The 13,395-nt window shown below is 47.3% G+C and overlaps 1 protein-coding gene across 5 annotated transcripts in view; it reads left to right on the top strand.

The window, feature by feature from the left end:
• The first annotated feature begins 341 nt into the window (after positions 1 to 341).
• Positions 342 to 13,395, top strand: part of TFG (trafficking from ER to golgi regulator) — a 106,404-nt gene continuing 93,350 nt past the window's right edge. For 2 of the 5 annotated variants that reach the window (XM_063953538.1, XM_063953539.1), the window contains exon 1: positions 342 to 594. The gene's annotated coding sequence lies outside the window, so the exon portion shown is untranslated. Of the gene's footprint in view, positions 595 to 678; positions 890 to 13,395 lie in introns of those variants that run through there. The other 3 variants (XM_063953536.1, XM_063953535.1, XM_063953537.1) reach the window with 3 other exon arrangements.

Genomic DNA, 13,395 nt, shown 5'->3' on the forward strand with positions numbered 1-13,395 from the left:
TTTGGAAACCCCCATTTCAAAATCCTGCGTTTGCCACTGCATTGGTTGATTGGTTGTCAGGGTCAAAGATACAGTTTGAACAGGGTCTGACCCTGGTTGGAACCGTATTAAAAAAAAACAGGTATAACCTACAATTAACGTGGAAAAGGGCTATACTGTCAGTCTAATATACTACTAGGAGGAAAAGACAGAAACTGATCTTAGGTTTATTAAGTCCTCAGTGTACAGTTAAGAAAAGACCAGGGTGTTTTTTGTTTTTTTTGCTGTATTTTGTGTAAATAAAGTTTGCAGTAAAAAAAACCCATAAACCTTGTGTAAGCTGCGCCGCTCTCCTGCCATTGCGCATTCGCGGCGTGTGAGAGCCCGTGCCACGTACAGGCTGCGTGCTGTGTCCGTCATATCAGGGCGGAGACCCGGTGCCGCATTGGCCCAGGCTGTTGGGTGACGCTGCAGTGGCAGACAGCAGGCGGGGAGCAGTATTTGCGGTGAGAGTCTTTCCTTCATTGTCCTCCTCCGGCCTCGCTGTGCGGCCTCTGTAGCGCTGTGGGGGGCGCGTGTCTATTTCATCAGTGCAGCGTGAGCAGCAGCTCCCAGGTAACAGGGGGCAACACAGGGGTGGGCGGCCTCGGGAGGGGTGTGGCGGCGCTGTCACACAGGAGGGCACTATCTGTCATCCATTCATGTCACCCCGGGTCGCTCATACATACAGCCGACCCAAGCTGCTGTCTTCTCTCCCTCTCTGGCCTGTACAGCAGGAGGAGGTAGCCTGTGGCTCTGTCTGGCTACGAGCAGGTACAATACCCCGGCTTCCTGATGGCTACTGCACCTGGGAGCCTGAGCAGGTTGTGTGTCAGGCCTACAGTACCTCTGTGTAGTCTGGGTTATAAAGGTAGGTAAATCGGGGTGTTCGAATAGAGACAGTACAACACCCAGACTTTTACTGGCGGCATTCTGGCATTGCAGCATTATTATTATTATTATTATTATTATTATTATTATTATTCAACAGATTTCAGAGTTACCCTTGAGCATTTGCTGCTTACTGTATCTTGATGTTGGCAAACCTTTTTAGTTCTTGTACTGTCTCTTATCTTTACCTCCCCAGGTCAGTAGTGCAACACCTAGAGTACGTGGAGGTGCTTGTTTGAGCATAGATTAAATGACCTAACCGTTTCGCAATGAACCGTGTTTGTATTGTTCTAATATATGCGCTGCTGTCATATTGTGAACCTTTTCAGTTAAAGTTCAGAACATGGGGTACTTTAACCTAACATAAGTAAACCCATAACCTAATCGAAGTAAACTTTTACTATATATAGATATGTTTGTGTACGCCATGTTCTGAACTTTTACCACCTATCCTGTTATAAACCTTATATTAAATTATGTAATTTCTTTGGGGAGGTAAAGGTATGGAATGAAAACATTTTGTAAATCAGCACAGTGCCTGCTTACAGTGGGCGAGATTCAGTTGTTTTATCACGCCCGATCTCTTGTCTAAAGTGATGGGAGATATTAAGTGATATTCAGGTGTGTGTTTTTTTTATTTTCTCTAACGTCCTAGTGGATGCTGGGGACTCCGTAAGGACCATGGGGAATAGACGGGCTCCGCAGGAGACAGGGCACTTTAAGAAAGAATTTGGATTCTGGTCTGTTCTGGCTTCTCCCTCTATGTCCCTCCTCCAGACCTCAGTTTGAATCTGTGCCTGGACGAACTGGGTGCTACTTAGTGAGCTCTCCTGAGCTTGCTAAAAAGAAAGTATTTTGTTTAGGTTTTTTATTTTCAGAGAGATCTGCTGGCAACAGGCTCTCTGCTACGTGGGACTGAGGGGAGAGAAGCAGCCCTACTCACTGAAGATAGGTCCTGCTTCTTAGGCTACTGGGCACCATTAGCTCCAGAGGGATCGTACACAGGATCGCACCCTTGGTCGTCCGATCCCGGAGCTGCGCCGCCGTCCCCCTCGCAGAGCCAGAAGACAGAAGCCGGTGTCAGAAGCAAGAAGACGTCGAAATCGGCGGCAGAAGACTCCAGTCTTCATATGAGGTAGCGCACAGCACTGCAGCTGTGCGCCATTGCTCCCACACTAAACCCACACACTCCGGTCACTGTAGGGCGCAGGGGGGGGGGGCCCTGGGCAGCAATTAGGAACCTCTTGGCAAAAAGTAGCATATATACAGTTGGGCACTGTATATATGCATGAGCCCCCGCCATTATTTTACACACAAACGTGGGACAGAAGCCTGCCGCTGAGGGGGCGGGGCTTCTTCCTCAGCACTCACCAGCGCCATTTTCTCTCCACAGCTCCGCTGAGAGGAAGCTCCCCAGGCTCTCCCCTGCAGAATCACGGTAGAAGAGGGTAAAAAGAGAGGGGGGGCACATAAATTTGGCGCAAAAACAATATATACAGCAGCTACTGTGTTAACACTAAGTTACTGTGTGACTCCTGGGACATATAGTGCTGGGGTGTGTGCTGGCATACTCTCTCTGTCTCTCCAAAAGGCCTTGTGGGGGAACTGTCTTCAAAAAGAGCATCCCCTGTGTGTGTGGTGTGTCGGTATGCTTGTGTCGGCATGTTTGACGAGGAAGGCTATGTGGAAGCAGAGCGGGAGCAAATGAATGTGGGGTCGGTGCCGACACCCGATTGGATGGATATGTGGAAGGTTTTAAATGATAATGTTACTTCCTTGCATAAAAGGTTGGATAAAGCTGAAGCTTTGGGACAGCCGGGGTCTCAGCCCATGCCTGATCCTATGTCGCAGAGGCAGTCAGGGTCTCAAAAGCGCCCACTATCCCAAATTATTGACACAGATGTCGACACGGATTCTGACTCCAGTGTCGATGGCGATGTTGCAAAGTTACAGCCTAAAATGGCTAAAGCCATCCGTTACATGATTATAGCAATGAAGGATGTGTTGCACATCACAGAGGAAACCCCAGTCCTGACAAGAGGGTTTATATGTATGGGGAAAAAAGGCAAGAGGTGACCTTTCCCCCTTCACATGAGTTAAATGAGTTATGTGAAAAGGCTTGGTAATCTCCAGATAGAAAACTGCAGATTTCCAAACGGATGCTTATGGCGTATCCTTTCCCGCCAACGGACAGGTTACGCTGGGAATCCTCCCCTAGGGTAGACAAAGCTTTAACACGCTTATCCAATAGGGTAGCCGTACCGTCACAGGAATACGGCCACCCTAAAAGATGCTGCCGATAGAAAGCAGGAGGGTATCCTGAAGTCCATTTATACACATTAAGGTACCCTACTAAGGCCGGCGATTGCGTCGGCCTGGATGTGTAGTGCTGTGGCAGCATGGACAGATACCTTATCTGAGGAACTTGATACCTTGGACAAGGATACTATAGTGCTGACCCTGGGGCATATAAAAGACGCTGTCCTATATATGAGAGATGCTCAAAGAGACATTAGTCTACTGGGCTCTAGAATAAATGCAATGTCGATTTCTGCCAGAAGGGTCCTGTGGACTCTGCAATGGACAGGCGATGCCGACTCAAAAAGGCACATGGAGGTTTTACCTTACAAGGGTGAGGAATTGTTTGGGGACGGTCTCTCGGACCTGGTTTCCACAGCTACGGCTGGAAAGTCAAATTTTTTGCCATATATTCCCACACAACCTAAGAAGGCACAGTATTATCAAATGCAGTCCTTTCGATCACAAAAAGGCAAGAAAGTACGAGGTGCGTCCTTTCTTGCCAGAGGCAGGGGTAGAGGAAAGAAGCTGCACAATACAGCTAGTTCCCAGGAACAGAAGTCCTCCCCGGCTTCCACTAAATCCACCGCATGACGCTGGGGCTCCACAGGCGGAGCTAGGCCCGGTGGGGGCGCGTCTCCGAAATTTCAGCCACAAGTGGGTTCACTCCCAGGTGGATCCCTGGGCTATAGAGATTGTGTCTCAGGGATACAAGCTGGAATTCGAAGAGATGCCCCCTCACCGTTACCTCAAATCGGCCCTGCCAGCTTCCCCCTTAGAGAGGGAAATAGTGTTAGCTGCAATTCACAAATTGTATCTTCAGCAGGTGGTGGTAAAGGTTCCCCTCCTTCAACAGGGAAGAGGTTACTATTCGACCATGTTTGTGGTACCGAAACCGGACGGTTCGGTCAGACCCATATTGAATTTAAAATCCCTGAAAAGGTTCAAGTTCAAGATGGAATCGCTCAGAGCGGTCATCGCAAGCCTGGAAGGGGGGGATTTTATGGTGTCTCTGGACATAAAGGATGCTTACCTTCATGTCCCGAAATTATTTACCAAGGTAATGGCGGAGATGATGGTGCTCCTGCGGAAGCAAGGGGTCACAATTATCCCATACTTAGACAATCTCCTCATAAAGGCGAGGTCCAGAGAGCAGTTGCTGATCAGCGTAGCACGCTCTCGGGAGGTGTTACAACAGCACGGCTGGATTCTAAATATTCCAAAGTCGCAGCTGATTCCTTCGACTCGTCTGCCCTTCCTGGGCATGATTCTGGACACAGCCCTGAAGAGGGTTTATCTCCCGATGGAGAAGGCTCAGGAGCTCATGACACTGGTCAGAGACCTATTAAAACCAAAACAGGTGTCGGTGCATCACTGCACGTGAGTCCTGGGAAAAGATGGTGGCATCATACGAGGCCATTCCTTTCGGCAGGTTCCATGCGAGGACCTTTCAATGGGATCTGTTGGACAAGTGGTCCGGATCACATCTACAGATGCATCGGCTGATCACCCTATCCCTCAGGGCCAGGGTGTCTTTCCTGTGGTGGCTGCAGAGTGCTCACCTTCTCGAGGGCCGCAGATTCGGCATTCAGGACTGGGTCCTGGTGACCACGGATGCAAGCCTCCGAGGGTGGGGGGCAGTCACACAGGGAAAAAACTTCCAAGGTCTGTGGTCAAGTCAGGAGACTTGCCTTCACATCAATATCCTGGAACTAAGGGCCATATACAACGCCCTACGTCAAGCGGAGACCCTGCTTCGCGACCAGCCGGTGCTGATTCAGTCAGACAACATCACCGCAGTGGCTCATGTAAACCGCCAAGGCGGCACAAGGAGCAGGGTGGCTATGGTGGAAACCACCAGAATTCTTCGCTGGGCGGAGAATCACGTAAGAGCACTGTCAGCAGTGTTCATTCCGGGAGTGGACAACTGGGAAGCAGACTTCCTCAGCAGGCACGACCTCCACCCGGGAGAGTGGGGACTTCATCAAGAAGTCTTCACGCAGATTGCAAGTCGGTGGAAACTGCCACAGGTGGACATGATGGCATCCCGCCTCAACAAAAAGCTACAGAGTTATTGCGCCAGGTCAAGAGACCCTCAGGCGATAGCTGTAGACGCACTAGTGACACCGTGGGTGTTCCAGTCGGTCTATGTATTCCCTCCTCTTCCTCTCATACCCAAGGTGCTGAGAATCATAAGAAAAAGAGGAGTGAGAACAATACTCATTGTTCCGGATTGGCCAAGAAGGACTTGGTATCCAGATCTGCAAGAAATGCTCACAGAGGACCCGTGGCCTCTGCCTCTAAGACAGGACTTGTTGCAACAGGGGCCCTGTCTGTTCCAAGACTTACCGCTGCTGCGTTTGACGGCATGGCGGTTGAACGCCGGATCCTAGCAGAAAAAGGCATTCCGGATGAGGTAATTCCTACGCTGATAAAGGCTAGAAAGGATGTGACGGCTAAACATTATCACCGTATATGGCGAAAATATGTTGCTTGGTGTGAGGCCAGGAATGCCCCTACGGAGGAATTCCAGTGGGCCGTTTCCTTCACTTCCTACAGTCGGGAGTGACTTTGGGCCTGAAATTGGGTTCCATTAAGGTCCAGATTTCAGCCCTATCCATTTTCTTTCAAAAAGAACTGGCTTCTCTTCCTGAAGTTCAGACGTTTGTAAAGGGAGTGCTGCATATTCAGCCCCCTTTTGTGCCTCCAGTGACACCTTGGGATCTTAACGTGGTGTTGAGTTTCCTGAAGTCACACTGGTTTGAGCCACTCAAAACGGTGGAGTTAAAATATCTCACGTGGAAGGTGGTCATGCTATTAGCCTTGGCTTCGGCTAGGCGTGTGTCAGAATTAGCGGCTTTGTCACATAAAAGCCCCTATCTGGTTTTCCATATGGACAGGGCAGAATTGCGGACCCGTCCACAATTTCTGCCAAAAGTGGTGTCATCTTTTCATATGAACCAACCTATTGTGGTGCTTGTGGCTACTCGTGACTTGGAGGATTCCGAGTTACTAGATGTGGTCAGGGCTTTGAAGGTTTATGTAGCCAGAACGGCTAGAGTCAGGAAGACTGAGTCGCTGTTTATCCTCTATGCATCCAACAAGATGGGTGCTCCCGCTTCAAAGCAAACTATTGCTCGCTGGATCTGTAACACGATTCAGCAGGCTCATTCTGCGGCTGGATTGCCGCTTCCAAAATCAGTAAAAGCCCACTCCACAAGGAAGGTGGGCTCTTCTTGGGCGGCTGCCCGAGGGGTCTCGGCATTACAGCTTTGCCGAGCAGCTACTTGGTCAGGTTCGAACACTTTTGCAAAGTTTTACAAGTTTGATACCCTGGCTGAGGAGGACCTTGTGTTTGCTCATTTGGTGCTGCAGAGTCATCCGCACTCTCCCGCCCGTTTGGGAGCTTTGGTATAATCCCCATGGTCCTTCCGGAGTCCCCAGCATCCACTAGGACGTTAGAGAAAATAAGATTTTACTTACTGGTAAATCTATTTCTCGTAGTCCGTAGTGGGTGCTGGGCGCCCGTCCCAAGTGCGGACTTCTTCTGCAATGCTTGTATATAGTTATTGCTTAAATAAGGGTTATGTTTGGTTGCATCAGGGTTGATCTGATGCTCTGTTGTTCATACTGTCAACTGGGTAAATTTATCACGAGTGATACGGTATGATTGGTGTGACTGGTATGGGTCTTGCCTTGGATTCCAAAATCCTTTCCTTGTACTGTCAGCTCTTCCGGGCACAGTTTCTCTAACTGAGATCTGGAGGAGGGACATAGAGGGAGGAGCCAGAACACACCAGAATCCACATTCTTTCTTAGTGCCCTGTCTCCTGCGGAGCCCGTCTATTCCCCATGGTCCTTACGGAGTCCCCAGCATCCACTACGGACTACGAGAAATAGATTTACCGGTAAGTAAAATCTTGTTTTTTTTAATTGCGCACTAGACCCAACTAAACTAATGGGTGCAACACAGTGTCATTTGGCCGCCCAAATCTCTCAGGGTTGGCACGTTTCAGCTCGCTAGCACCGGAGGCTGTTTGTTCCTGACCAGAGCAACAATTGAATTTCTCCGTTGGGTGCCCAGGCTGCTGTTCGTTCCGCCATAAACAATTGAATCTCACCTCTTGAGAGTGTTATTCTGCAAAGCAAGTGCTGCATATGGTCATGGTTTCATGAGTTTTGTGCATATGAATATATACACTGCAAAATAAACCTTTTACAGACTTTACGACACCAAATTATAATAGATTTTTATGCAGGTTCTGTGGTTGGCTAAATTCAAGCCTGCATTTCACATGGTTTTAATTAGCCGCAGAACCTGTGTAACATACATGCTACGGTCTGTTCCGTCTCAACATGCATTGATTGGGCAGTATCCAAGTAGTTGCGATAAATTAACGCAGCTAATTGTCTCGCCAGGCCCTATCCTATTAGCCCTTATAAGCTGGCGCGAGACGCGTTTTATCAGGGATTTTGTTTCACCTGCCTCAGGCAGGCGAAACCAAATCTCCGTTAACAGCCCTGTTTTCATGCAAAAAAGGGTCTGATTCTCACGAAAACACTCAGATTTCACTGAACCTGTGTGCGTTTAGGGTGAAAAAGCATTTATTTTTTATTTTGTACTTGCGATCTAATTGGATAGCCTGTTAAATAATTAGTGAAACACTGGGAAAAACTGATTGGATACCGCCCTTAGCGAGAACCAGAACAGACCCTAGCAGGAAAGGAGAACGGTCAGGAACTTGGTAAGTATGAGAGCAAGATAGAGTTTGGGAACAGAGGAGCAAGCAAAGAGGAGGGTGGAGCGGTGCAAAATGGTGGTGAAGCAGTGGATAGAGGTGGAGGGTAGAGCTATGGGCATACACTGATGCGATCTGGCCTTTGCCAGGTTCCGTTACTTGTATATTTATAATAATTCTGCAATGTCCAAAATGTGCAATGGGAGCCAATCCCCTTGTAGCTGCCTTTATCAGTTTCTGATACTTTCAGATAAATGTATTTATAGTTTGTCCGTATACTGCAGAATATTGGCAATGTACACTTTTGTATCTTGCTCTTAGATCATATATGTAAACATTTGAGCCTTTTACCTAATTTTGCCATCACCTTTAGGTTTTAAAGAGGGTTTGTGAGAATGTGTTCCTATTTCTTTCACTTATTGTACCATACTGCAGAATATCTTTAAAAAGTAAGGATAATAATGAGATCCCGTGAGTAAAGCATGGTCTCCAAAGGCTACCAAGTAAATGGATTCACCTAGAAATGTATCTCTTTAATAGTATCTGATTTTCATATAGTCTCTAAAGTGGCATTGGTTAAAAGCTAAATCCACCTATATATCTATCTGTCTCTATCCCTGGATGGTCTGCTCCAAGTGTGTAAAATATTGATTGGTACATCACTCTGCAGTTGCATTATTGTTCACCAGGGTGTAGTGTGGTATGCCGGCGGCCGGGCTCCCGGCGATCAGCATACCGGCGCCGGGAGCCCGACCGCCGGCATACCGACAGCATGGCGAGCGCCAATGAGCCCCTTGCGGGCTTGCTGCGCTCGCCACACTGCGGGCACGGTGGTGCGCTACGCGCGCCACGCTATTTTATTCTCCTTCCACGAGGGAGAAAGTGTCGGTATGTCGGGATTCCGGCGCCGGCATACTGAAGACCACCCGTTCACCATATACTAGGCCAGGCATTCCCAACCACGGTCCTCAAGGCACACTAACCGTGCAGGTTTTAGTGATATCCAGGCTTCAGCACAGGTGACTTAATTAGTAGCTCAGTTATTTTGATTTAACCATCTGTGCTGAAGCCTGGATATCACTAAAACCTGCACTGTTGGTGTGCCTTGAGGACCGTGGTTGGGATGAGAAGAAAAGTGTACACAAGTGCGCCATCAACAGCTGCTGGTAATGGGGTGGTCAAATTCCCCAAATAAAGATATGCAAATATAAAAAAAGGGAGTTTACCAGCGCTGACTATTTGCTAATAAATGACAATTAGGCGTGTATTAATATATGCATGACATTTAATATAAAACAATAAAAATCACATATATTTTTATAAATGCCAGTGATAATTCATTGAAGCCACTGATAGCATTTGTTCCGTTTGGAATTAAATTGAGACCCACAATGTAGCAGAATTAAAGAGGATCAGTATTCTTTTTGCCAGGGTGGTTAGTGGGAAAGAGCAGTCCCTTGTTTTCTTCAGCTGGGATGTCCTTTTATATGCTGAGAATAAATCCAACTCCTGGAACTAACCAGATCTTTGGGAGATAGCACTCTCTTGGTGAAATCAGCTGGGATGTCCTTATTGTGCTGAATCAATTTGCCAAAAACTATTAGAATGATGGAGGTGGGTCACAGACTGAGTCCTGGTTCTCAGGATGGCTTAGGAGCGTAGATTCCAAACAATTGTGGCATAAGTGGCATGCAAACTCAACGCGTTTCGCAGGTGTATAATATAATATGTCCAGCTTCCTCATGAGCTGGTAATATATTTACTAAAAAAAGACACAAGTGCACTTAGTTGACTTTTGATCTTGTGTAGGCTTGCATGTGGCTGCTCAAAAATACACAAAAGGTGTCCAGCCTCTTAACTAATATAGTAAAGCATATATACTCCAGGTTGTTCAGATAAGTACAGTCTGTCTTAACGCTATTTATGAAATGCAGGTTTTAACCAAAAGTACATAAAAACTCAAGCTCAGTGTTAGTATTAACCTTCAATCATAGACCTCCACGCATTGAAGTTGATGTTGCACCTTGAGACAGTGGCCAGATGGGATAAGCGGCAGCTGGTGACTGAGCGCATCCTCCTGCTATGCTGCTGTAGCCGCTGGGTTCCTGCTCTCCCCCCATCTCCTCCTCTCAGCTCTCAATAGCTGCCGGGCCAAATCTGATAGATTTGGCCCGGTCACGGCAGTGTCCATCCGACTTTTTTAAAAGTCGGATTGACATTGTCGGAAACGGGACCAAAACCTGTCTGATTTGGCCCCCGTTTCCGACAGCTTCCCGACAAGTCGTATTTCCCTACTTGTCGGAAAAAATTAAGCTGGATTGAGTAGTTCGGAACCCCTTCCGACCTATTCCAGTCGGAAACTGCCGTCTTTCCGACAAGACTGCAGTTTCCAACTCTAATTGAATATACCCCTAAGACTCACTAGTGAGTGAATGCTAGCCTTTCTGGTCTGATCCCACATAAGAGCTACTTTAGCTCATATTGCTGAAATTTAATGCTGGCTATGATAGAATGTGTCATAACACACAGTGTATTGCACCTTGGTACGTAGTCGCAAGCCAGTCAGAGTGCCCATGCTGACCCCAGTCCACAACCGAAAGTGCCCATTAATGGGAGCATCAATATGGGAGTATCAAAATTGGACCATGGAGCAACGGATGAAGATGACCTGGTCTGATCATTTATACACTGCTCAAAAAAATAAAGGGAACACTTCACACAATGTAACTCCAAGTCAATCACACTTCTGTGAAATCAAACTGTCCACTTAGGAAGCAACACTGATTGATATTCAATTTCACATGCTGTTGTGCAAAAGGAATACACAACAGGTGGAAATTATAGGCAATTAGCAAGAAACCCCCAATAAAGGAGTTGTTCTGCAGGTGGTGACCACAGACCACTTCTCAGCTCTTATGCTTTCTGGCTGATGTTTTGGTCACTTTTGAAAGCTGGCGGTGCTTTCACTCTAGTGGTACCATGAGACGGAGTCTACAACCCACACAAGTGGCTCAGGTAGTGCAGCTCATCCAGGATGGCACATCAATGCGAGCTGTGGCAAGAAGGTTTGCTGTGTCTGTCAGCGTAGTATCCAGAGCATGGAGGCGCTGCCAGGAGACAGGCCAGTACATCAGGAGACGTGGAGGAGGCCGTAGGAGGGCAACAACCTAGCAGCAGGACTGCTGCCTCCGCCTTTGTGCAAGGAGGAACAGGAGGAGCACTGCCAGAGCCCTGCAAAATGACCTCCAGCAAGCACAAATGTGCATGTGTCTACTCAAACGATCAGAATCGGACTCCATGAGGGTGGTATGACGGCCCGACGTCCACAGGTGGGGGTTGTGTTTACAGCTCAACACCGTGCAGGACGTTTGGCATTTGCCAGAGAACACCAAGATTGGCAAATTCGCCACTGGCGCCCTGTGCTCTTCACAGATGAAAGCAAGTTCTCACTGAGCACATGTGACCAGAGTCTGGAGACGCCAAGGAGAACGTTCTGCTGCCTACAACATCCTCCAGCATGACCGGTTTGGTAGTGGGTCAGTAAGGGTGTGGGATGGCATTTCTTTGGTGGGCCGCACAGCCCTCCTGTGCTCGCCAGAGGTAAACTGACTGCCATTAGGTACCGAGATGAGATTCTCAGACCCCTTGTGAGACCATATACTGGTGCGGTTGGCCCTGGGTTCCTCCTAATGCAAGACAATGCTAGACCTCATGTGGCTGGAGTGTGTCAGCAGATCCTGCAAGACGAAGGCATTGATGCTATGGACTGGCCCGCCCGTTCCCTAGACCTGAATCCAATTGAGCACATCTGGGACATCATGTCTCGCTCCATCCACCAATGCCACGTTGCACCACAGACTGTCCAGGAGTTGGCGGATGCTTTAGTCCAGGTCTGGGAGGAGATCCATCAGGAGACCATCCACCACCTCATCAGGAGCATGCCCAGGCGTTGTAGGGAGGTTATACAGGCACGTGGAGGCCACACACACTACTGAGCCTCATTTTGTCTTGTTTTAAGGACATTGCATCAAAGTTGGATCAGCCTGTAGTGTGTTTTTCCACTTTAATTTTGAGGGTGACTCCAAATCCAGACTTCCATGGGTTAATAAATTTTATTTCCATTGATAATTTTTGTGATTTTGTTGTCCGCACTTTCATCTATGTAAAGAACAAAGTATTTTTAATAAGAATATTTCATTCATTCAGATCTAGGATGTGTTATTTTAGTGTTCCCTTTATTTTTTTGAGCAGTGTATTTTTCACTTACCTGAGGTGGCACCAGGATATTCTATGGGAAGAAGGAAAGCCGGTGGAGGTAGCGTGATGCTCTAGGCAATGTTCTCCTGGGTAACCTTGGGTCCTGTCATTCATGTGGATGTTAGTTTGACACGTACCACTTACCTAAACATTGTTGAAGACCAAGTACACGCCTTCATAGCAACGGTATTTCGTTTGCAGTGGGCAGAAGGATAATGCTCTCTGCCACACTGCAAAAATTTCTTAGGAATGGTTTGAAGACTACGACAAAAAGTTCAAGGTGTTGACTTTGCTTCCAAATTCCTCATATCTCAATCTGATAAAGCGTTTAAGGGATGTGCTGAAAAACAAGTCTGAACCACCTTACGACTTACAGGATTTAAAAAATTTGTTGCTGGTGTCAGATTCCTTCAGAAGTCTTGTGGAGTCCATTCCTTTTTTCCATAGATGTTCATCTTAGAATGGTAATTGGAAAATGATGAAGACGACAAGTACCATGTGCTGTGATCCAGCTCTAAAGATATTTATAGGCAACCACCTCGGCCACTGGAAGTTTCCCATATATGCCCCATTGGAAGTGATAAAGCAGTGATAAGCGCAAGGTGATAACACACCAGCCAGTCGGAGCTCTTGTAATGATTGGTTGGTGTGTTATCACCTTGCATTTATCACTGGTTTATCACTTCTTTATCCCTTCTCCAGGTTAATACATCTGCCCCACAGTATGTTATCTGGTCAAAGCTGTTTGCACAAACGGTATTTGGGTTGTGCCATGCTTGCAGTCTTGTAGTAGTTTTTAGCAGCATTTAGTCTGTGTGGTTTCTCCCCCCCCCCCCCCTTTCTCCAATGTACAAAATTACCAGCACAGATTGCAATAAATTGCTCAGTGTCTAAGCTTTAAAATCACTAGGTCCAATGGTATGTACTGCATTTTTTTTTCACTAGTGAACCTAAAAGGGGACTGATTGTTTTGCTAGCAGTAGCTTGAAGAAATAGCTTTTTTTGTAATCTGTTTTGTAACTTTAAGGGGCCGATTTACCCTGCAGCTACCATTCAGGGGGCACAAAACAGAGCAATTCAATTGTTGCTCCGTTTTGATGCCCGCTAGCAGTGGGATGACCTTTCTTCTCACAGCCTGCTGAGGTGCAAGGAAAAAATGTGCACGTTGGATGTCCGAACGGGAGTTTGTATG

This window comes from Pseudophryne corroboree, chromosome 2 (genome assembly GCF_028390025.1).
Source record: "Pseudophryne corroboree isolate aPseCor3 chromosome 2, aPseCor3.hap2, whole genome shotgun sequence".
In the NCBI taxonomy this organism is placed as follows: domain Eukaryota; kingdom Metazoa; phylum Chordata; class Amphibia; order Anura; family Myobatrachidae; genus Pseudophryne; species Pseudophryne corroboree.